The following is a 26047-nucleotide window of genomic DNA, read 5'->3' on the forward strand; positions in this document are numbered from 1 at the left end:
GGAGGAGGAGGAGGAGGAGGAGGAGGACATGAACTGATAAGAAAATTTCAACAGTATATTTTGTATTTTTGAAGCAGGAAACCACAGATTGAAGCAGTAAAACAATAAAAAAAAACCAGCTGGAAGAGGAGGAGGAGGAGGAGGAGGAGGAGGAGGAGGAGGAGGAGGAGGAGGAGGAGAAGGAGGAGGAGGAGGAGGAGGAGGAGGAGGAGGAGGAGGAGGAGGAGGAGGAGGAGGAGGAGGAGGAGGAGGAGAAGGAGGAGGAGGAGAAGGAGGAGGAGGAGAGAAAATTCATGTATTACCTTATTTGGAAGTGGCAGTGGATCTTAGTCCTTGTTTTCCGCCTGGCTCTGTTCCTTCTGTGCCACGCTGAGTGCTGTGGTGGTGGTGGTGGTGGTGGTGGTGGTGGTGGTGGTGGTGGTGGTGGTGGTGGTGGTGGCGGCGGTGGTCATGGTGGTGGTGGTGGTCATGGTGGTCATGGTGGTGGTAGCCTGTCGGAATAAAAGCAACATTAGTAATTTTCATGTACCAGTAATGTAAGTAATGTACCAGTAAATATATCAATAAATGAAAGAATGTTAATAATTGTGGAGGTGAAGAGAGACACAGGTGTTACGGCTCAGTTCTGACTAGTCTTGCTGTTGTGTCTAGGGGTGAGTAAGCCCTGGTGTTGGTCTTATTGATGCTGGGCTGGGCTGCTTGTGGCCTCAACCTGCTGGGTGATGGGCTGGTTCAGGCGCAGACTCACCCACTAATCAGCCCCGGTCATGTGTGAAGGGTGCACCAAGTATTGCTGCAGTTATTAATATTTGTGATGAAATCTGAAACTGTTCCTGAGATCACCAGGTACGGGAACACACAGGGGCCACGTGGCTACACTTGTGAGGTGTAATACATTAATACTTCACATTAAGGCAAGAACAATGTGAAGATGTGCTCAGTACGCCACGTTTGTCAAGGATACAATGCTCAAGACACAATGAACATCACACAGAGACTGGCTGTGTTGTTAAGGAGCTGCCATGCTGTGCTGTGCTGTGCTGTGCTGTGCTGCCTTGCCTCTCAACCTGTACACTCATATTTAAAGCAGTGAGGTGCAGTTTACACCCTTGCTGTGTGCTGTGTCTCAGTGTGTGCCCAGCCCATCCACAAGGATAGCCAGGGTGCTGGACAGACAGGGCACACATGAGGCTGTGCCACCTGTCCAGCAGCCCAGTAATGCAAGAACAGGGGAGGCAGGGTAAACTCTGGAACTCCCTGCCTGCTTCTGTATTTCCACCTTCCTATGACTTGAATTCCTTCAAGAGGGAGGTTTCAAGACACTTATTCATCAATTTTTGACCACTGCTTTGACACTTTTATGGCACTGGCATTTCAGTGGGCATATTTTCTTATTGGATTTTTGTTGCCCTTGGCCAGTGTCACTCCTACATAAAATTGAAAAAAAAAAAAAAAAAAAAAAGCTGACCTAAGCGTGGTGACACAGAGGTACCAGCAAGTGACCTCAGGAAGATGAAAAAGTAATGGAGGTCATCTATTTCACCAATCACAATGACATGAAGGCTAGGGACACCACAGGGCCAAGACACCACCACCAACACCACGCCGCCCCTTCACGCGTCACCCAGGCCGACAGGTTGGCGGCCCAGCGCGTTGGCCTCACACTTGCACTGTTCCTCCCCTGGTATGTGTGTGTGTGTGTGTGTGTGTGTGTGTGTGTGTGTGTGTTGATAATCTTCCTTTCCTGTTTTTTTTTCTTTCAATATTTTTTTCTCTCTCTTTTTCTTTATTTTCTATGTGTGTGTATATCAGTTTAAAAGCTTCATTCTCCTGTCATAGGAATATTTGTCACCTGGTGTATCTTTTCAGTCATTCTTTTATATACTGACTAAGATCTCTATCCTTGTAATATAGAGACCACAAAAGCAAGTATTCTCCTCTCTACTGCTCTCATCTAACCTAACCTAACATAACCTTAGCAAACCAAACCTAACCAAACCAAACCAAACTTAACCTAACCAAACCTAACTTAACCTAACCAAACTTAACCTAACCCAACCTAACCAAACCAAACTTAACCTAACCCAACCTAACCAAACCAAACTTAACTTAACCGAACTTAACTTAACCTAACCTAATCGAATTTAACCTAACTTAACCTAACCTAACCAAACTTAACTTAACCTAACCTAACCTAACCAAACCTAACTTAACCTAACCTAACCAAACTTAACCTAACCTAACCTAACCAAACTTAACTTAACCTAACCAAACTTAACCTAGTCTCACCAAACCCACGTCTCTCCACAGATTCACATTGACATCCCACGCATGTCTCCCCTGATTCCGTTGTTCCAACAAACAATCGTACAAGAAATGTTTGAGCACATTCTGTACATCTGGGCCATCCGTCACCCTGCCTCAGGTTACGTGCAGGGGATCAACGACCTTGTCACACCCTTCTTCATCGTATTCCTTCATGAGGTGGTTCCTAAAGGTGAGGTTTTCAATGTCTTTTCCTACTTTGTGATTTAGATTAAGTTCTTGTCTTGTAAGGGCCTATTCTGTAATGCTCTGCTTTCTTGTTCCTTCTCTGCCATCTAGACTTTTCCAGAGTCACAGAGGGATAATTAGCTGTGTTCTCAAGAGTGTTTCTCCTGTTGATAATGTAGAAGTCTTGTTAATCTGTTACCACAATTTTAAAAACACTTAAAAATGCTTTGCTCATTTATCAAGACTGTTTTTCAAGGTCAAGGAGATGATTAGCCAGTTTTCAAGAGTGCTTCTCCTGTTAATAATGTACAAGTCTTGTTAATCTGTCACTAGAATCATGAAAAACACACTTAAAAAACATGTACAGCTTCATCTAGAGCCTTTTTGAAAACAGAGGAAGTACAGCACAGAAGTGTTTCAAAATATGGTACCAAATATCTATCAGTTTATCTATCCATCAGTTTATTTTGTTAGAAAAGGGAACAAGGGAAGAGAGAGAGAGAGAGAGAGAGAGAGAGAGAGAGAGAGAGAGAGAGAGAGAGAGAGAGAGAGAGAGAGAGAGAGAGAGGAGAGAGAGAGAGAGAGAGAGAGAGAGAGAGAGAGAGAAATATAAACGATGATAATAAACTTGTAAGAAAAGGAGGAGGAGGAGGAGGAAGAGGAGGAGGAGGAGGAGGAAGAGGAATAAGCAAGATAAACAACAACAACAGCAACAGCAGCAGCAGCAACAACAACAACAACAACAACAACAACAACAACAACAACAACAACAACAACAACTCAGTCTTTCCATAAAACAAAGACAAGACACATTTTCTTCCAAAACATTTTCCAAAACCATTTTTCACATCATTTCTGAGACAGGAAGTGAGATTCAGTTGAATATTCAATTATCAGGGGGCAATTTCCTGCTAACCCTCTTAAATTGGGGGAGGAGGAGGAGGAGGAGGAGGAGGAGGAGGAGGAGGAGGAGGAGGAGGAGGAGGAGGAGGAGGAGGAGGAGGAGGAGGAGGACATGAACTGATAAGAAAATTTCAACAGTATATTTTGTATTTTTGAAGCAGGAAACCACAGATTGAAGCAGTAAAAACAATAAAAAAAAAACCAGCTGGAAGAGGAGGAGGAGGAGGAGGAGGAGGAGGAGGAGGAGGAGGTAGGAGGAGGAGGAGGAGGAGAATGGGGAGGAGGAGGAGGAGGAGGAGGAGGAGAAGGAGGAGGAGGAGAAGGAGGAGGAGGAGAGAAAATTCATGTATTACCTTATTTGGAAGTGGCAGTGGATCTTAGTCCTTGTTTTCCGCCTGGCTCTGTTCCTTCTGTGCCACGCTGAGTGCTGTGGTGGTGGTGGTGGTGGTGGTGGTGGTGGTGGTGGTGGTGGTGGTGGTGGTGGTGGTGGTGGTGGTGGCGGTGGTCATGGTGGTGGTGGTGGTCATGGTGGTCATGGTGGTGATAGCCTGTCGGAATAAAAGCAACATTAGTAATTTTCATGTACCAGTAATGTAAGTAATGTACCAGTAAATATATCAATAAATGAAAGAATGTTAATAATTGTGGAGGTGAAGAGAGACAACAGGTGTTACGGCTCAGTTCTGACTAGTCTTGCTGTTGTGTCTAGGGGTGAGTAAGCCCTGGTGTTGGTCTTATTGATGCTGGGCTGGGCTGCTTGTGGCCTCAACCTGCTGGGTGATGGGCTGGTTCAGGCGCTGACTCACCCACTAATCAGCCCCGGTCATGTGTGAAGGGTGCACCAATTATTGCTGCAGTTATTAATATTTGTGATGAAATCTGAAACTGTTCCTGAGATCACCAGGTACGGGAACACACAGGGGCCACGTGGCTACACTTGTGAGGTGTAATACATTAATACTTCACATTAAGGCAAGAACAATGTGAAGATGTGCTCAGTACGCCACGTTTGTCAAGGATACAATGCTCAAGACACAATGAACATCACACAGAGACTGGCTGTGTTGTTAAGGAGCTGCCATGCTGTGCTGTGCTGTGCTGTGCTGTGCTGCCTTGCCTCTCAACCTGTACACTCATATTTAAAGCAGTGAGGTGCAGTTTACACCCTTGCTGTGTGCTGTGTCTCAGTGTGTGCCCAGCCCATCCACAAGGATAGCCAGGGTGCTGGACAGACAGGGCACACATGAGGCTGTGCCACCTGTCCAGCAGCCCAGTAATGCAAGAACAGGGGAGGCAGGGTAAACTCTGGAACTCCCTGCCTGCTTCTGTATTTCCACCTTCCTATGACTTGAATTCCTTCAAGAGGGAGGTTTCAAGACACTTATTCATCAATTTTTGACCACTGCTTTGACACTTTTATGGCACTGGCATTTCAGTGGGCATATTTTCTTATTGGATTTTTGTTGCCCTTGGCCAGTGTCACTCCTACATAAAATTGAAAAAAAAAAAAAAAAAAAAAAGCTGACCTAAGCGTGGTGACACAGAGGTACCAGCAAGTGACCTCAGGAAGATGAAAAAGTAATGGAGGTCATCTATTTCACCAATCACAATGACATGAAGGCTAGGGACACCACAGGGCCAAGACACCACCACCACCACCACGCCGCCCTTCACGCGTCACCCAGGCCGACAGGTTGGCGGCCCAGCGCGTTGGCCTCACACTTGCACTGTTCCTCCCCTGGTATGTGTGTGTGTGTGTGTGTGTGTGTGTGTGTGTGTGTGTGTGTGTGTGTGTGTGTGTGTGTGTGTGTGTGTGTGTGTGTGTGTGTGTGTGTACAGGACTTCCAGGTATTGATTTAACAGAGATTGTGTGAAACAGAATCTATTAACATATAGTATCAGGTAAAAATGACACACTGATTACTGTCCTAATGTGTGTCCTAACTCATAATAATTTTGTATTATTTTTTGTACTATTGGGTACTATTAAAGGCTTGTACTAACTCTTAATATTATTGTGGGCTATTATATCACCTCTAACTATCAGTACTATTCTTTACTACTATCCAGGCAATAGTAATCCATTCTTTTCAACCATCAAGTGAGAGAGACAGATTTATTTATTTATTTATTCATTTATACAAGCCAGTGCTAGAGTAATATATATGTATAAAAAGGCCTACTAAGGTCCCTGTAGGTCAAAGGTCATCCTTCAAATACTGATTAACTCTTGTATTAGGGTGGTGGACAGAATAGTGGTGAAATATTGAGAATACTGGTGAACTCTTGTATTAGTGAGGTGGACAAAATAGTGGTGAAAGATTGAGAATACTGGTTAAATGTTGTATTAATGAGGTGGATAGACTAGTGGTGAAATATTGAGAATACTGGATAACTCTTGTATTAGGTGGGTGGTGGTGATGGTGGTGGTGGTTATTGTTGTTGTTGCTGCAGTCAGAAGCCATGATATTTATTCAATTTGTTTACTTGGGTTTGCACACAGAAGGTAAAAAGAAGCAAAAAATAAAATCATGCTAAAAAACACAAAAGAAAAAAGAAGTTAAAGAAAGAAAGAAAGAAAAAAATGAACAAAATTAAAAAGAAGAGCTTAAAAATCAAAGGTAGCTTTTGTTGTTGACCGAAAAAGATAAATAAATAAATAAACAAACAAAAATGCATCCAAATTTCAGGCTTTCGTTATTATTATTGTTGTTGTTGTTGTTATTATTAATGTAGGTGTGGAGGGCAGTCTGCCACTCTCCAGACCCCCAGGACCCTTTTCATCACTTCCGGTAACAGCAGCAGCAGTACTAGTAATAGTAGCAACAGTATTAGAAGAAGAGGAAGAAGTAGTAGTAGTAGTAGTAGTAGTAGTAGTAGTAGTAGTAGTAGTAGTAGTAGTAGTAGTAGTAGTAGTAGTAGTAAGATTGATTTTCTATCTCTGTCTCTCCTTTCTGTATGTAAAAAACTTTCTCTCTTTCTCTCTCTCTCTCTCTCTCTCTCTCTCTCTCTCTCTCACCTGTATGACATTCCCTGCCTGCACTGTCATGGGGGAGTGGGGCTGTGGGGTTGAAGCATATTGGGGCAACACCTGAATAACCCTTGTTGTGGCGGTGGTGGCAGTGGTGGTGGTGGTGGTGGCAGTGTCAGTCCCCTCAGCTGCATCATAAGGGTACTGGAACTGTTGGAAGGAGGGGGGTTAGTTTGGGGGTTGATAATTGACCTGTGAAAGAATTACTTGTGTGTAATTAGTGACAGTTATATAAGTAATGTGTGTGTGTGTGTGTGTGTGTGTGTGTGTGTGTGTGTGTGTGTGTGTGTGTGTGTGTGTGTGTGTGTGTGTGTGAGAGCTCTCCCCTGCCTCTCCTGCTGTGGCTGTGTTGAGTGCCACAGTGCTGCAGTGCCACAGGCAGTGACAACCAGCCTGCCTGCCTCTTCTTACCTGCTGTGGTTGTGGAGGGTAGGGCCAGCTGTACACCTGCTGTGGCTGTTGCTGCTGCTGCTGCTGCTTTAGGGGGAGCAGGGGGCGCAGCGGAGGGCAGCTCTGAGTCGCTCCTGGTGTGGGGCGGGGGACAGAGGCTGTGGTAGGGACTGGTGTGGCTGATGGTGGGTGGGGCGGGGCTCGGGGGCCGGGGGGGTGCAGGACGGAGGGCTCGTCGTCGCCGCTGTCGTGTCCCCCGGGGGGGCACCCGCGCCTCTTCCTCCTCCTCCTCCTCCTCCTGTGGCAGGAAGCCCTTCAGGTCAGGGCGGGGCAGCCGCAGCGCACCCTTTGCCCCAAGCCTGAAGGTGATTGGGCCGGGGCGGGCGGGGCGCAGACCTCCTCCTCCCCCACAGGGAGGGGCAGGGAGAGGTTTGGTGGGGATCCAGTGTGTCAGGGCAGGGTGGGGTGGAGGTGGCTCAGGTCCTCCCAGCACACACACTACTGCAATATATAAAATAAATTAGACAGGGCTTAACAACAACAACAACAACAACAATAATTAATAATAATAATAATAAAAAACAATGCTAGGTTAGGTTGCGGGTTCCCAGTCAACAGTTGGCGTCAATAATGAGACAATAATTAAACAATTGCAATAATTACTGTTTAAATAAGATAATACAAAAATAATAAGAGATGCAATTATTTTTTTTATGTAATCTGAACAAAATAATACAAAATAATAGTATTTCTATGTTAATTTAAGCACAGAAACAAATAAATCAATAAAAACAGTACAAAAAACAATAAGATATACAATTATTTTCATGTAATCTTAGCATGAAAATACACAAATAAATAAAATAAAAAAAAATACCAAGATATACAATTATTGGTGTATGATAAGCACAATAATCACTGTTCTGGAAAACAAGATTATTTGAGGCAGTGAATAATGTCACTGGCTCTTCTTGTGCTGTGCATCTGGTGATATCACTGCATGCTGCTCACAGGGGACTAGTTGTCGGCAGTGTCCGAGTGCTGCCTGCTGTTGAAGCTGTGGTAGGACGCTGCGTCTGGTGATGACCATTGAAAACTTCCTGGTGTTGAATTCATAGGAAATAAGGATCACCTGAAGATCCGCCACCCCAGCCGCACTCGGGGTGGCAGATCTTCAGATGAGACAATCCGGGGTGGCAGATCTTCAGGTGATCCCATACTTTTAATGAAGTAAACTTTTTTTCTGCATTTTATATCCACTCAGTTTTTTAATGCATTCATGTTGTTAGGTTAGGTTAGGTAAGGCTAACCTAACCTAACCTAACCTAACCAAGTGAGAGAGTCTGGGGTGGCGGATCTTCAGGTGAGACAATCTGGGGTGGCGGATCTTCAGGTGATCCGGAAATAATTGTGGTATTACATGTGAAGATGTTAATTGATGTCTCTGTTGCTTTTTGGCAATTAGTTTGATTAATTCTGAGCTTAAAAACAAACAAAAAACCAACTCCAATCAAAATTCTGCGTTTCCCGAGGCCATGACACCATATTTGCCTCGGAACAGACCCCATTCGCGAAGCGCCACGACTGGCCAAGCCCTTAAGCCTTTCCCTCCCACCGGCCAATCAGAATTCACCTTATTTAACCCTTCATATCGACTGTAATTATTCATTTTATCAGTTATTCTTTGTGTGTGTGTGTGTGTGTGTGTGTGTGTGTGTGTGTGTGTGTGTGTGTCTGTTTCACTCATATAAAGTATAAGAATACAAGCTTATTTAATTATTTATCAATTAATTAATTTGAAAATAATGTTGAATATTTATTTATTTATTTATCTATTTAATTTCCGTCAGTGTGCCTTGAATTAAGCCAAGCCAGGCCAAAATCATTGTTATATTACAATTACACAATATATTCCAGTAAAAACTTACCATCTAATTCATAAAACAATAAAAGTAACAATAATAATCCATATTTTTATAAGTTAAACTAAATATTACAATGAAAACCGTGTACTTGTCACATCAATAAAGTCAATAATGCTGTACTTGGGTCCTCTCTCTCTCTCTCTCTCTCTCTCTCTCTCTCTCTCTCTCTCTCTCTCTCTCTCTCCTCTCTCTCTCTCTCTCAGTGTATTTGTGAGATATATTAACCACCCAGCCAGCCAGGGACCACAACACGTCACTAGTGGTGTACTGGGTCTCTCTCTCTCTCTCTCTCTCTCTCTCTCTCTCTCTCTCCTCTCTCTCTCTCCTCTCTCTCTCTCTCTCCTCTCTCTCAGTGTATTTGTGAGATATATGAAATAATGAGTGCAATGGTTGGCTTCACTAATGCACAGCTGGCAACTAACACCACACAGACAGCCAGGGACCACAACACCTCACTAGTGGTGTACTGGGGTCCTCTCTCTCTCTCTCTCTCTCTCCTCTCCTCTCTCTCTCTCTCTCTGTGTGTGTGTGTGTGTGTGTGTGTGTGTGTGTGTGTGTGTGTGTATCCTCTCTTTCAGCTAGGCAAGGATCCCAATATTCCCCTGTATCAAACAAACAAACAAACAAACAAACAAGGAAATTAAGATGAAATAACTGATACAGGAATGGCAAACATATCTAACGTACCCAAACGAACGCCATATTGAAAAAATAACACCAACAATGAACAAACAACTCGAAAATAATATAAAAATCCGCTAATTTGACCCAAACATCCCCTGCCCTTATCACCCTCTCAGTTTCCTTATTTCCCGGCCTTCCACACCTTATTTCCCTTACCTTGACTATTCCAGGGGCAGGAAATAGTTAATTCCTCTTATTTCCGTCCCTCTTCGTGGCCTATTATACCGGGAATCTTTACATTTCAATTCCTAACACCACATCCACAGCGGCTTTCGATCCTCCATCTTGGTCTTGGTCTGGGTCCTTGTTTACATCGGCCTCGCATATAAACCTATAAAATTATCGTACTCAGCTGGGTTTTAGTTCAATAAATGCCTACATTGATATTTCCTCTTCCTTATTATATTTATAGGAACTGCAATAAAGATGAGAGGCAGTAAATAAGACCTATAGCGAGAAATTTAAAATATATTCTGTTAGGGGCATTAGTTCAAGATGCCATTGCCTAAAAGGAAAGCAAATCTGATGAATTAAGATTGTGGGGGAGAACAGAATAGCAATAATGTTTCTGAACGCACAAAATATACAGCAATAGAGGCTTTGCAATTATATACAGGGAAAGGACCGCGTTAACAGAAAGGCCACAGGAATTAGCCAGGTTTCCCCTGTTAAGAATGCAGAAATCTTGCTTATCTTCCACTAAAACACTATAAAAACACCTTTAAAACCTTTGTCAGTTTTAATAGAGGCACAGAAGTGTAATTCTTTATTTAAATTAAGAGAAAGGACACAGAAATTGGCCTAGTTCTCAAGATTTTAGAGAAAAACCTGATACAAGAGGAACGGAAGAGAGAAAACATGACATTTTAAGTAAATTTTTCTAAGGTCCTACTAATTAAAACTTTCTTACCTAACATTACCGAGAGAGAGAGAGAGAGAGAGAGAGAGAGAGAGAGAGAGAGAGAGAGAGAGAGAGAGAGAGAGAGAGAGAGAGAGAGAGAGAGAGAGAGAGAGAGAAAGGGTGACAATCCCATATAACATTATCTAAATATTCCCAAAAAGAAGTCCTTATGTAATCTCGGTTATCTGAACAGTCATGTCTCCCAGCGCTGTCATTTTTCCAGCATTCATTCCTCATTCATTGCACAATAAAATCTGATGGTTAACTTACTCGTTTGAGGTGAAATAACGAAGATTAAAGAGCGATTAATATTTCCACTGCACTATATTCAAGACTCGCATCAAACTCCCACCTGTCAGGTTTATTTATTTATTTTTTATTTATTTATTTGTTTATTAATGTTATTGTTTTTTCACGGAAATGTTTGTTTTGATTTTTCTGTTTATTTAATTGTTACTTGTTTTGTTTTTTGTTTTGTCTTATGAGTTAATTATTTCGTTGATTTCGTCATTCATTAATAAAATTATTGATCCATTTATTTGTTTTTTTTTCGTGTGTATATATAATTACGTATTTTTATAATATTAAGAGTTAATTATTTTTTTCTCGTTTGTTTGTCTGGTTTTTTTTTTCTGTTTCGCGTTTCAAAAAAGAAAATCAGACTATTTATTTCATCTTCGAATGTGGAGAAGTTTTGTTTACTTATTTAATTTTGCCTAAATCAATCGTTTTTAATCGCTGTTTTCAGTAGAAACGTTTATTCTTATTTTTTATTCTGTTTATTTCTCAGTTTTATGACTTTATATTATATGTTTGGACACTTGTGAAAGGTAGCTGATAAACCCTGACTACTAACCCTTTAACTACTAACAAACACCATTTATCTCTCTCCCTCGCCAGCCTCCCTATTGCCAACTGTCTTCCACATCTATATAATCAGGAAACCATGTCAAAAAAACTACTTATGGGATGCTGGCGTTAACCATATAACTGCGTAGCCTATCTCCACTCTTCGCCAACATCTAAACACAAACCTATCTACCTTATAATGTCATCTACAGTTATTTTATAATTATTTAAATTGACAAAATTGTTATATCAAGTTGTTTTATATATTAAAATGTTTCCATCATGCCCACATACACACACAAAAACCATTTAATTTGTAAACAACAAACATGTGTAGCCTATCATTTACATAGTGTTATTTTCTGATTACATACCGTGAGAAAATTACTCATATTACTTTTATTAGTATGTTTTATTTATTAAACTGCTTCTTTAATGCTTCCATGCACACACACACAACCATTTCTTTCGTAAACACAAAGTTATTTAGGCTATAATCTAATATTATTTCCTGATTCTTATGACTACTAGATTACAAATGGAAGTTTTTTTTCCCTTAAATTTCTCATTTTTCTCTCTATTTCCTTTTATTAAATTTTTGCTACACATCTCAAAGCCTTCTCTCTCATTAATATTCGTATATTTGTGCCTATCTTTTATAAAACTCGAAACTATTTCATATTTTCATGTTATTCTTCCATTTATTCATATACATACACTTTTCACTATTCAATTTCTCTTATTCTTCTATTTTCTATTATTTTGTTCAGCTTATATTCCGTCTCCTCTTGTTAAGACTAATTAAAGGTCATTTTAGTTCCTCTCAGTCATTTTCATCCACAAAAAACTCATATTTCACTCCTACCTGTTTATTTTCATCCACCTCTTCCACTATTTGTTTCTATTTTCATTCTGCAATATATTTTCCTTCCTATTATTGCATCATCTACTTTCCCAGAAAAGATTAACCCTCTTCTGCCCCAGACAACTGCATTTAAAAGGGTTATTTAAACTGACCAGGTTTTAAAGGGTGTTTTTTTTTATCATTCTGCAATATATTTTCCTTATTAGTGCATCATCTACTTTACCAGAAAAGATTAACCCTTCTGCCCCAGACAACTGCATTTAAAAGGGTTATTTAAACTGACACGGGTTTTAAAGGGTTGTTTTTTTTTTTTTTTTTATATATATAATTTCAGTGTCAGATTAGCAAAGATTTTTGCATTCTTAACATGAGAAACATCCTTGAGAACTAGGCTAATTTCTGTGCCCTTTCTCTTAATTTAGATAAAGAATAATACTTCTGTGCCTTTATTTAAATTGACATAAGTTTATAAAGGTGTTTTTTATAGAGTTTTAGTGACAAATTATTCAAGATTTCTGCATTCTTAACAGGAGAAACTTCCTTGAGAACTAGCCTAATTTCTGTGCCCTTTCTCTTAATTTAAATAAAAAATAACACTTCTGTGCCTTTATTTAAATTGACATAGGTTTTTAAAGGTGGTTTTATAGAGTTTTAGTGTCAGATTAGCAAGATTTCTGCATTCTTAACAGGAGAAACATCTTTGAGAACTAGGCTAATTTCTGTGCACTTTCTCTTAATTTAGATAAAGAATAATACTTCTGTGCCTTTATTTAAATGGACATAGGTTTTTAAAAGGTGTTTTTTATAGAGTTTTAGTGTCAGATTAGCAAGATTTCTGCATTCTTAACAGGAGAGAAACATCTTTGAGAACTAGGCTAATTTCTGTGCACTTTCTCTTAATTTAGATAAAGAATAATACTTCTGTGCCTTGATTTAAATTGACATAGGTTTTTTAAAGGTGTTTTTTATAGAGTTTTAGTGTCAGATTAGCAAGATTTCTGCATTCTTAACAGGAGAAACATCCTTGAGAGCTATGCTAATTTCTGTGCATTTTTTCTTAATTTAAATAGAGACTGAGAGGAACTAGAATGACCTTTAATTAGTCTTAACAAGAGGAGACGGAATATAAGCTGAACAAAATAAAAGAAAATAGAAGAATAAGAGAAACAGAATAGTGAAAAGTGTATGAATATGAATAAATGGAAGAATGACACGAAAATATGAAATACTTAGAGTTTTATAGGCACAAATATACGAATATTAATGAGAGGGAAGGCTTTGAGGTGTGTAGCAAGATTTAATAAAAGGAAATAGAGAGAAAAATGAGAAATTTAAAGCAAAGAAACTTCCATTTGTAATCTAGTAGTCATTATAAGAATCAGGAAATGATATTAGATTATAGCCTAAATAACTTTGTGTTTACGAAAGAAATGGTTTTGTGTGTGTGCATGGAAGCATTAAAGAAATATTTTAATAAATAAAACAAACTAATAAAGGTAATATAAGTAATTTTCTCACGGTATGTAATCAGAAAATAACACTAGGTAAATGATAGGCTACACATGTTTGTTGTTTACAAATTAAATGGTTTTGTGTGTGTATGTGGGCATGATGGAAACATTTTAATATATAAAACAACTTGATATAACAATTTCGTCATGGTAAATAATCCTAAAATAACTCTAGATAGGTTTGTGTTTAGATGTTGGCGAAGGAGTGGAGATAGGCTACCCAGTTATATGGTTAACGCCAGCATCCCATAAGTAGTTTTTTTTGACATGGTTTCCTGATTATGTAGATGTGGAAGACAGTTGGCAATAGGGAGGCTGGCGAGGGAGAGAGATAAATGGTGTTTCTTAGTAGTTAAAGGGTTAGTAGTCAGTGTTTATCAGCTAGCCTTCACAAGTCTCAAAAAATATAATATAGTCACAAAACTGAGAAATAAACATAATAAAAAGCCAGAATAAACGTTTCTACTGAAAACTGCAATTAAAAAACGATTGATTTAGGCAAAATTAAATAAATAAATAAACAAAACTGCTCCACATTCGAAGATGAAATAAATAATCTGATTTTCTTTTTCGAGACACAAAACAGAAAAAAAAACAGAAAAACACACAAGAAAAAAAGAATTAACTCTTAACATTATAAAATATATATATAATTATACACACACACAAGAATAAAGCAAATAAATGGATCAAGAATTTTATTAATGAATGACGAGATCAACAAAATAATTAACTCATAAAACAGAACAAAACACAAAACAACCAAAAATTAAATAAACAAAAACTCAAAACAAACATTTATGTGAAAAAAAAACAAGTAATAAGCAAATAAATAAAAATAGAATAAATGATGTGGGAGTAGGCTAGTTGGAAGCCGATCGAGTGTAGTGCAGTGGATATATTAATCGCTCTTTAATCTTCGTTATTTCACCTCAAACGGGTAAGTTAGCCGTCAAATTTTATTGTGAAGTGAATGAGGAATGTATGTTGGCAAAATGACAGCGCTGGGAGACGTGACTGTTAAGATATCTGAGATTACATAAGGGCTTCCTTTTGGGAATATTTTTATTATGTTATACAGGATAGGCACCCTCTTTCTCTCTCTCTCCTGATACAAGTCTTTAATTGGTATAAGAGTTATAACAAGGGAGACGTAAGCAAAATATTTAGTATCAGCAACCAGGGTAGAACAAGAAATAACGGGTACAAGCTTAAAAATCTGGGAATAACATGGAAATATTTAGGTATATTTCACAGAGGGACTGCCATCTGTAAGCATGGTCGCTTCTTGCAGCTTCCCTTATTTCTTACGTTCTTAAGGGCTTGAGTGAGTGAGTGTGAGGGTGAGGGGGAAAATTGTGTTTGGTTTTGGTATATGGACATAAGATTTTAGTGAGTGCTCTTGTAAGGATAGGGGAGGAGTGCTTTTCGTCTCCATCAAGGGCTAAAGTGATGAGTGCTGGCTTAATAAATTCGTAGGAGATAATATTTTAGTGCTTCTCTTCCCCAACAAAGGTTAATGCGAGGAAATAGTGTTGTGAGTGAGAATAAGGGTGGTAATAAGTGAGTTAAGGGTGGTAATAAATAAGGTAAGGGTGATAAATGAGAATAAGGGTGATATTTCAGTGTTTCTCTTCCCCAACAAGGGTTAATGCGAAGAAAGAGTGTTGTGAGTGAGAATAAGGGAGGTAAGTGAGGTAAGGGTGATAATAAGTGAGAATAAGGGTGATATTTTAGTGATTTTCTTCCCCAACAAAGGTTAAGGTGTTGAAAGTGTGTTGTGAGTGTGAGGTGAGTGTGAAAGCTGTGTGCCTTGCCTTGCTATGGGTTTTATACATCTCTCATAACACTTCCCTGCCAGACCACCTCTGTGTGTGTGTGTGTGTGTGTGTGTGTGTGTGTGTGTGTTATATATAAAATGTAAATAAATAACTGCATTTCTACTGTACTGATGGGAGAAACACACTTTTAAAAGGCACTATTCAAAGTGGCACAGGTTTTTAAAGATGTTTTTTTTATGGTTTTAGTGACAAATTAACATTCCTACATTACTAACAGGAGAATCACTCACGAAAACCTCTGCTAATCATCTTTGTGGTCTTTGCAATCAATTGAGAGAGAGAGAGAGAGAGAGAGAGAGTGTGTGTCAGCTAAACCAATTCAACTTGATACGAGTGAAAATCTAATGATCTTCCATTCCCACAGAACTGTCAGCCTAACCACGGAGTACTGGAGATTGTGTTCTGCATTGCCAGCCGGCACAAGCGGTGACAGGCAAGGCATGTGAGGTGTCTCACAGCTTTACTAACTTATGCAGGTACTGGTGCAATGCTATGCCCACAACACTCATTCACTTTATTCTTCTTTTTCCTCCTCCTTCTCCTTATTCCTCCTCCTCCTTCTCGTCCTCCTTCTTATTCCTCCTCCTCCTCCTCCTCCTCCTCCTCCTCCTCCTCCTCCTCCTCCTCCTCCTCCTCCTCCTCCTCCTCCTCTCCTCCTCCTCCTCCTCCTTATTTCTCCTCCTCCTTCTCGTCCTCCTTCTTATTCCTCCTCTCCTCCTCCTCCTCCTCCTCCTCCTCCTCCTCCTCCTCCTCCTCCTCCTCCTCCTCTCTCCTCTCCTCCTCCTCCTCCTTCTCGTCCTCCTTCTTATTCCTCCTCCTCCTCCTCCTCCTCCTCCTGGGGAGGAGCCTTCTGCTATGCTGTCCTGTCTCTCTTCACTGTAGCTAGTTAGAAGTAGTTACCAAACAGCCTTGCAAGGACCAAAAGGTTTGTTGCTGTTTGGCTTTCCTTTGTATTCCTTTGTATTCCTCCTCCTCCTCCTCCTCCTCCTCCTCCTCCTCCTCCTCCTCCTCCTCCTCCTCCTCCTTCTCCTTCTCCTCCTCCTCCTTATTCCTCCTCCTCCTTCTCGTCCTCCTTCTTATTCCTCCTCCTCCTCCTCCTCCTCCTCCTCCTCCTCCTCCTCCTCCTCCTCCTCCTCCTCCTCCTCCTCCTCCTCCTCCTCGACTAGCTTATTGGCTAAATGACTTGTGGCTTATTGAGGCTTATTGGTGACTGGCTTAGTGAGGCTTATTGGTGACTGGCTTAGTGAGGCTTATTGGTGACTGGCCAATGGGGTGAGATTTTATCTTGGCCACAACACTTATAAAAGAAGAATTACCAAAGATGGAATGTTATCACAACATCTGCCCTCTGACATCACATTATAAGTCATTGCTGATAGGTATATTAACTGTACTGTTATCTCATCCTAGTTCAGGAGTTAGTATCTTATCTCTCTCTCTCTCTCTCTCTCTCTCCCTCTCTCTCTCTCTCTCTCTCTCTCTCTCTCTCTCTCTCTCTCTCTCTCTCTCTCTCTCTCTCTCTCTCTCCTCTCTCTCTCGCTTTACGCTGATGACGTAAAGAAACTAATTGTGTCTGTTTTCCTAAGTTTTAACAAGTATATTTAAATCCTTTATCTATCTTATATAATGGTACAGTCAATGGTTATCATTGAAACACTTTATATAAGCACACACTATCTTTATGATCTTGGTTGAAAATAATGAAAATATGGAAAGTACGTATCTCAAAGTTCTCAGTCTCAGGGTGAGACGAAACTTTCTTTCAAAACAAGGGCACCAAAAGTGGTCAGTGAACAAGTATGCTGATTATTCAAGAACACCTTTTCAACATATCACTCCTAAATACCAGTGTTGGACATTCTCATACTGATCTTCATAAAAGGTGTCTCCAGGCATTCTGTATTATATCCAAAGCATATTTAACATGGTAGATTTTTTTCACAATTTTCTCAGCTATTGCTGGTTGTAGATTGTTATGTTGGCCTGCTGATACTTGTGTGTGTGTGGAATATTTGTCTTCTCATGTTAATTATCAGGGAGTTACTGTACTTTCTGTACTTAACTCCATGGATAACTCACTTGTCATACTTCAGAGAATGACTGGTAATGAAATATTTTCATATTCACAACATTCTAATCTGTCTTTGTTTCACAGTGGGTGTAGTTATGCTGTTGTGGCCGAAGCCGGGTTTGCGGTCCTTGGGCTTGCGCCCGTTCGGCTTCCTGCTGGACACAGTGCCACGACAGCATATCTGTGCCTGCTGTGAAACAAAGAGAGATGAGGGAACGTGAGGCATCTCCTTCCAGTGGAATGTTGTTAATTCAAACCAAGGATGTAAAGCATGTGTGAATTCAAAAGGAAGAGAGTGGTATGGAAGTTGGAAGATTTTCAGAGGATCTCTCATCCCAAAACTGTGATACAGTATTTTTGTGAAAGCTGAATGTCAGAGAATTTCATTGACATGATGTTTCATTAACACAAAAGAAAATGTGATCAGAATTGGCCTCAAGAGAAACACAATGGGTGCACTTCATACTGTACTTACAAGCTCTTGTGTTGCCACAAGGTGACAGTATTATCATTCACTGAAAAGTGTTTCATTAGTACAGGAAGTAAAAAAAAATAAAAAATTAAAAATAATACTACATGAGATGCCAATCACACTGCATTAAAATATGCAAAGCTAGTATGCTTCAATAACAGACAAAACATGAAGATAAAAAAAAAAAAAAAAGTGAAAAGATTAGACCTTGATTTTTAGGTTAGGTTAGGTTAGGTTAATACACTGAAAACTTGTTTCTTAGATATGCTGTCATGAAATGGAGATGTAATATTTCTATTGTGATATGCTGTCAAACATAATATATATGTCTTTATTACACTCTGACATTTGTCATTACAATGTATCATTACATTTTAACCATACATAGTTACTGTCAAATATGATATATGTACTTGCCTTTATTACACTTATGACATTTCTTGCATACAATACTACATTTTGACTGTACATATTTACCATCTTGAAAATTCTCCTAATAAAAGTGCACTCCTTTCATCAGTGATCCATTAAACAAGCCTTTCTTGCAGGATGAGAGTACAGGCTGCAGGCACGGAGTGTTTGACGAGGCAGTTATCGCCACAGCACTTAGGGAAGTACTGAAGGGCCTTGAGTATTTCCACAACAACGGACAAATCCACAGGTATCACCCGGAGGCAGAGTCTGCGTGCCGAGGACGGCATTGTTTACCCATCAGTGAATAGGTACTGGATGTTAGCTGAATAGTTGTCATCTTGTCTCTTGGCTGGAGTGCAAGGCTAGCAGTCTTACCCTCCTGTGTGTGTGTGTGTGTGTGTGTGTGTGTGTGTGTGTGTGTGTGTGTGTATTTACCTAGTTGTATTGTACAGGGCATGAGCCTAAGCTGTGTGCGTGTGTGCGTGCATGCGCACTTAGTCTAAGAGAGCAGATATGGTCTCATCACATCCTAAGGGGCAATCAAGATACATGTTGTAAGAAATAACCAGATGCTTGCAAAAATATTAGCAACGGAAAACATTCAACATCTCTTTCTTTGTGTTTGATGTTGTCAGCATTTAGGTGGATGTTGAGGCAGCTCAATGTGGTACAAAGTAATGGAGATTGTGTGTGTGTGAGTGGGTACATCAAATTCCCTTTGAAACACTAACAAAAACATGGTGTATCTCTCCTCACACACAGGGAGGGTTTGGATATTTTGTCAAAAACAGCTTGCTTTGAGTCCTCAGTAGTACAACTCTGTATGCCTCTGTTACGCTAAACTAAATGGCACTAAACTCACATCCTTTGTATTGAAAATGCAATAAGATTAAAATCTCTTGGTTGAGAGATTTTGGTGTGGCAAGATTAAGAAGAGGCAGGAGTGTGCTGTTTCCAGATGACTGCATCAGTGTAGGAGGCTGTTACCTTTTCACCTGTTCTCCATCCTAATCTATTTACACTTGTTTCCTTAACTTGAGTTCCTTATCTCTCATGCATTCTTTCCTGCCCCTCCTCCTCCTCCTCCTCCTCCTCCTCCTCCTCCTCCTCCTCCTCCTCCTTGTTCTTCTTGTTCTTGTTCTTTTTCCTCTTCCTCCTCCTCCTCCTACTTATTCCTCCTCCTCCTCCTCCTCCTCCTGCTGGCTTATTGGCTAAATGACTTGTGGCAATATATAAATTCATTGTCTCTCTTTCTCTCTCCTCCTCCTCCTCCTCCTCCTCCTCCTCCTCCTCCTCCTCCTCCTCCTCCTCCTCATTCTTCTTCTTTAATCCTTTGAGAGAGAGAGAGAGAGAGAGAGAGAGAGAGAGAGAGAGAGAGAGAGAGAGAGAGAGAGAGGGGGGGGCAGGGGGAGGGAAGATTAACCAGAAAGAATTTTAATTAAGTGAAAGAGAGAGAGAGAGATCTAGTTATAATTTCAACTTTCAATATATATTATTTATATGAATTACAAATACACATACTTCTTCTCCTCCTCCTCCTCCTCCTCCTCCTCCTCCTCCTCCTCCTCCTCCTCCTCCTCCTCCTCCTCCTCCTCCTCCTCCTCCTCCTCCTTATTCTTCTTCTTCTTCTTCTTCTTCTTCTTCTTCTTCTTCTTCTTCTTCTTGTTCTTTTTCCTCCTCCTCCTCCTCCTCCTCCTCCTCCTCCTCTCATCATCATCATCATCAGCATCAACTGAGAAAACTTGATATTAGAGAAACTTTCAGAGAGAGAGAGAGAGAGAGAGAGAGAGAGAGAGAGAGAGAGAGAGAGAGAGAGAGAGCATCTATATGAAGAGCTGTCTTTAATCCCCTCGACCTCTTTGTGAGAGTGTGTGTGTCTTCTTCTTCTTCTTCTTCTTCTTCTTCTTCTTCTTCTTCTTCTTCTTCTTCTTCTTAATCCCTCTTCCTTTCTTTCTTTCTTTTTTTCTTTTTTCTTTCTTTTTCTTTCCTTCTCTCTTCTTCTTCTTCTTCTTATATATATATTCTTCTTATATATATTCTTACTTCTTTTCCTCGTTACTCTTCACTATTGTACACTTCACTTGTACAAAGCTAGCAGCTGGGGGATGAGAAAAACTGGTGGAGAACACTCAGAACACCTAACTTCATAGAAACTGTTTTAGCTAGAGATGAGATGAAGAGTTTCTAGTTCAGATTATAACTGAAGGGCAGACTGAGGATGTTCAGTAGAAGAGGGGGATGGTTGAGTGTCACTGAAGAAGAGGGGATAGTTGCCTGGAAGGTTGTGTCGAGTTGATAGATGGAAGAATTAAGTCTTTGGTGCATTGAACAATGCTAGGTTTGCTCGGTCACAATCAGAAATTTTAGAGAGTTGAGAAGTCAGGCATTCTGTGGCTTCCTTGTGAGAATTGTTTACTTCCTGAAGGGTTCGATGTCTACAAAAAAGACATGGAAAAGTGCAAGGTGGTATCATCAGTGTAGGAATGGATAGGACAAGAAGTTTGGTTTAGAAGATCATTAACAAAAAATAAGAAGAGAGTGAGTGACAGGACAGAACCCTGAGAAACACCACTGTTAATAGATTTAGAACAACAGTGACTGTCTACCACAGCAGCAATAGAATGATCAGAAAGGAAACTTGAGATGAAGTTACAGAGAGAAGGATAGAAGCCATAGGAGGATAGTTTGGAAATCAAAGCTTTATGCCAGACTCTATTAAAAGCTTTTGATATGCACAAGCCAACAGCAGCAAGTTTCACCAATATCCCTAAAAGAGGATGACCAAGACTCAGTAGGGAACTCCATAAGATCACCAGTAGAGTGGCCTAGACAGAACCCATACTGGCAATCAGATAGAAGGTTGTGAAATAATAGATGTTTATGAATCTTCCTGTTGAGAATAGATTCAAAACTTTGGAGAGGTAGGAAATTACAGCAATAGGACGATAATTTGAAGGATTAGAATGGTCACCCTTTTTAGGAACAGGCTGAATTTTGGCAAACTTCCAGCAAGAAGGAAAGGTAGATATTGATAGACAAATTTGGAAGAGTTTGATTAGGCAAGGTGCAAGCACAGAGGCACAGTTTCAGAAAACAATGGGAGGGACTCCATCAGGTTTGTAAGCTCTCTGAGGGTTAAGGCTAGCCAGGGCATGGAAAACATCACTGCAAGGGATTTTCATAGGTAGCGTGAAGTAATCGGAGGATGGAGGAGACGGAGGAACAGACCCTGAATTATCCAAGGTAGAGTTTTTAGCAAAGGTTTGAGTGAAGAGTTCAGCTTTAGAAATAGATGAGATGGCAGTAGTGCCATGAAGAAGCAAAGTTATTGGAGATGTTTTTGGCTAGGTGCAAGAAATTACAAGGGGAGTTAGATCTTGAAAGATTTTGACACTCTTTTAATGAAGAACACACACTTGTTTAGGTCATGCTGATACAGGTTAGGAATTTAATGGGACAGACTTGACTACTTTTACAATTTTAATGTGTATGTATATAATATATACATACACTATATGTAATGTATATACATACATATAATATGCAACTTCCAAATAACAAACTATTAGCAGTGAATTTGTCCACAAGGAAGCAAAAGGAGCAAGCAATCCCTTTGTTTCCTGGAATTCAGTAAGTAGGGAAGTAAATGACTGGATCAAAACTCACACAAAGGCAACCAATTGGAAACCAAGGGAATCAAACATCATCATGACAAAGAACACAAGGAATAGAACTTTCATGGCTAAAGCAACTGAGGAAAAACCAATGTGGTCACTTTTTGACAACCAATTCCTAACTGTCACAAGCCTCACTCCACTACCACACAGGGTCAAAGGTCAATTTTAAGGCCGTATCATTTCAAAGTATAATCACAGAGTCCCACAATAAAAATACAAACACAATCTCTTCAAATCATAATGGATGAACAAACTCACACACACACACACACACACACACACACACACACACACACACACACACACACACACACACACACACACACACACACAAGCCAGACATGAACAACACCACCACTGGTCATTGCTTGTTTGAGAGCAGAGATAAAATACTGGACAACTTCTTGACTTGGTAATGCTGTGTCCACCATCTGAGGTCCATTCCTGCAGTCACCGACAGCTGCACTCAGCTAAGTGGAGGAAAGGAAAGTCTGAGTGTGATGCAGGTGGTGGTGGTGGTGGTGGTGGTGGTGGTGGTGTGGTGTGGTATATTGGTGTTGATAGATGAAAAGAATTAAAGTCAAATGAAATTATCAGAAAAAATAAGAGAAGAAGAGAATGTGGAAGATCTGAGAGACACAACAAGCACAACAGACCATTCAGGGCAAGACAGAACAAAAGGTGTTTTACTGACTATACAACAAGCATGACAGACACAGGACAATGGAGGACAGGCAAGTCTACCCCTTGAAGCACAGCAACGCAGAACAAGGAAAAAAAGCACAACAGCTTCTCAGTCAGGACAAAACAGAAGAACAGCACACCATTTCTTCCTCTGTGCCAGAAAACATTGTAAAGCAGCCACGTTTCAGACCAGGCCAGGCACAGATGTACTGAACCAATAGCAAACCACAGACACACACAAGCCAACTAACACACAAACATATATTATTTAGAGCCATGCACATAAACAAACACAAATATTAAGCTATGTTGCTTGAATTTTTTTTTTTTAGGCATGCAATAGAATTATTAAAGATGCTGTTTACAAAATACTAAGCACAATAACTATACACAAAAATTTATGATGCATTGGTTAAGACCTGTAGTGTGTGTGTGTGTGTGTGTGTGTGTGTGTGTGTGTGTGTGTGTGTGTGTGTGTGTGTGTGTGTGTGTGTGTTTGTAAATACTTTGAATATAACTTTATGTCAAACTTCATTGAATTCACCAAATAAATAAATATTGATAAAATATCAAACTTCCTTTTAACTCCAATAAAAATCCCAATATTAACAAGAAAATCAGGTTAGACTTTCTGGTACATTCTGAAACAAGTCTGGCCACACCTCCACTACTTCCCAAAAGCCTCTAGTTGAAGAGACACAGGTTTTCAAGAGAGTTTTTTATGGTTCTTCTGACAGATACACAACATTTCTACAGTATCAACAGGAGAAACTCTCTGTAGCCTCGGAAGACAGTGACTGAGAGCACAGCAACCCTCAACAAATATACATACTCACCGGTCAACTATGAAGGCCACCAGGGTACACAACAGGGCCGTAATGTCCAACTAGAGAGGGGACTCCAATGGTGGTGGTGGTGGTGGTGGTGGTGGTGGTGGTGGTGGTGGGGGTGGTGGTGGTGGTCACATATCCTGGTATCTGTATAGAAAGAAAGAGATTAGATTCACTGGCTTGAATTATGGAATAGTGAAAGGCTATAAATAAATAAATATAATCCTTTGCTTTGTTGGGTAGCAAGCTGTTTTATAAAAGCAAGTTTCTCATTAGCTTTGACTTTTGTTGAACATGCATGCAAGGTAACAATGTTAAAAGACACCCATAATTTCAAGCCACTAAGCCAGTCACCCAATAGGCCTCACTAAGCCAGTCACCAATAAGCATCACTAAGCCAGTCACCAATAAGACTCACTAAGCCAGTCACCCAATAGGCCTCACTAAGCCAGTCACCAATAAGCCTCACTAAGCCACAAGTCATTTAGCCAATAAGCCAGCAGCAGCAGGAGGAAGAGGAGGAGGAGGAGGAGGAGGAGGAGGAAAAAGAAGAACGAGAAAAAGAACACCATTATCGTCATGGTGAAGGGATTTTCTCCAAGTACTGTACCTCCACCACTCCCTCCAGGCTCCTCCCACTTTCCTCCAGTCACTCCGTAAGCTTGATGATCAGCAGCTGTTCCTCTATACCACAAGCTTCACTCTGGGCAGCTCTCTGGAGGCCTCCGAACCTGTGGGTGTGAGGTTAGGTTAGTTTAGGTTGGCTAGGTTAGGCCTGTGATTGGTATGTGGAGGACAGGACAGGACAAAGTGACCAGTGGGGAGGCTGTGGAAGGCTTGGGGATGCTGTGTGAAGGATGACACCACAAGGAGACCAGTGAGAAGGCTGTGGAAGGCCAGGGGATGCTGTGTGGAGAGAGAGAGAGAGAGAGAGAGAGAGAGAGAGAGAGAGAGATAATTGTGAACAAGGAAGGTTTAGAGATACAAACACAGAAAAAAAGCTTCTCTCTGGGGAATCTCTCTGCTTTCTGAAAATAAATACATACATAAATAAATCTCATACATAACATACATAAATAAATACATAAATAAATAAATACATAAATAAATCTCAGGGCTTTCACCTGTCACAATCTCTGCTTTCTGAAAATAAATGCATACATAAATAAATAAACAAACAAACAAACAAACAAACAAATAAATAAATAAATAAATACATACATAAATAAATAAATAAAAAGGTCATGTCTCTATTTTGTACGGGTGACTGAAGTAAATGATAATTCCTTATAGTAAATGATAATTCCTTATAATTAAGTTATCCTTTCAATGAGGCAAGGAAGTGTACAGGTCCACACACTTAAATCTGAACCGCAATCAACACAAAAGATTTCAGCGCCAGCCTATACACCCCACACGGCACCCCACATAGGCCTACCTTCCTGCCTACTACCTGCTTCATCCAATATGCTAAAGAATATTCACCAATACCAACAATATTCAACAGAACTGTACAGCAAATATGTGGTTCAATATTTGGTGTTAATTAAAAAGACCCACCAATACCACTTCCACGGTGTACTGAGGCTGACACATTTATTCTATAACTTCTATAACTCTTCAAAACACTAATACACACATATATATCACAACAGAAGAGTGAGGCAGAAGTAACAAAATTATTACATACCTTGTGTCTTCTGCCAGTCTCCCTCACTCTGAATATCCAAGGCAACATCACCTCTTCCTGCCAGGGTTCTATCACCAACACAGTCATCTGGAAGGCAAAAATTAAATGAATGATATAACCTTGGGGGACACCACTAAATCTGCTATTAACTTATCTTCATAATTGTTATCTTTTTAACCTGCTCACCTAACAAAACTAACCACACTTCACCAAAATGCAGATAAACCTTTAAAATTCACCATCAGCATTATAATTTTAGTTGTGTATATCTATATTTCAAATTACGGTAAGATCTGTAATGAGAAAAGTCACCTGGTCAGCTACCCTGTACACACGGCTTATTTCACTCTCTTGGCCCAGTAAGGGGGTAACAAGTGACAAATTCTGAGGGATGAGGGTAAAATAACAGCTAAATAACTCAGCACAGTCAACACTACAGGCTCACACAAGATTTAATAAACATTACTCACCAAGGATAAGGAGTCTGGAAAAAAAAAACAACTTATTTTCACCTCTCCCCAAGTCCTTCGCTACCTTTCTGCACACATCCATTACTCAGATCAACCTGTGTTCATATACTTACAGTTTTTGAGAGTAAAATCCAAGTAAAGAAGTGTTATAGCGTTAAAAACCGTGTATAATAAGCAAGGTTCGTTCTTTTCACCATCTTGTAAGTGAAATGGAAAGTTTTGTGTATAGACGACAGAAATGCTCTCTCCCTCACAACAACAACAAACAAAAGAGCATCGGTACTAGGAAAGATTAAGGTTGAAATACTATATAATATCGGATTGTAACCCTCTATAGTAGCTTAAC

At 40.1% G+C, this 26047-nt stretch overlaps 2 long non-coding RNA genes across 5 annotated transcripts in view; one reads left to right on the forward strand and one right to left on the reverse strand.

The window, feature by feature from the left end:
- Positions 1–429: 429 nt before the first annotated feature.
- LOC135098956 (uncharacterized) overlaps positions 430–26047 on the reverse strand; it is a 25657-nt gene continuing 39 nt past the window's right edge. Inside the window, exons 1-7 of one of the 3 annotated variants that reach the window (XR_010267531.1) lie at positions 25815–26047; positions 25232–25318; positions 24152–24272; positions 23548–23688; positions 6839–7318; positions 6416–6577; positions 430–491 (exon numbers count right to left, since the gene is read on the reverse strand). The exon at positions 25815–26047 is cut by the window's right edge and continues 39 nt beyond it. This is a non-coding gene — a long non-coding RNA (uncharacterized LOC135098956). Of the gene's footprint in view, positions 492–3755; positions 3945–6415; positions 6578–6838; positions 7319–22203; positions 22498–23547; positions 23689–24151; positions 24273–25231; positions 25319–25814 lie in introns of those variants that run through there. The other 2 variants (XR_010267530.1, XR_010267529.1) reach the window with 2 other exon arrangements.
- LOC135098955 (uncharacterized) lies at positions 14383–23589 on the forward strand. Of its 2 annotated transcripts, XR_010267528.1 has the most exons (4): positions 14383–14492; positions 15758–15869; positions 18485–18658; positions 23449–23589. It is a non-coding gene; the product is annotated as an uncharacterized LOC135098955 (long non-coding RNA). The 2 variants fall into 2 exon arrangements; XR_010267527.1 differs by lacking the exon at positions 23449–23589 and having other exon boundaries at positions 14384–14492; positions 18485–19642.

Source organism: Scylla paramamosain, unplaced genomic scaffold, assembly GCF_035594125.1.
Source record: "Scylla paramamosain isolate STU-SP2022 unplaced genomic scaffold, ASM3559412v1 Contig95, whole genome shotgun sequence".
Taxonomy (NCBI): Eukaryota; Metazoa; Arthropoda; class Malacostraca; order Decapoda; family Portunidae; genus Scylla; species Scylla paramamosain.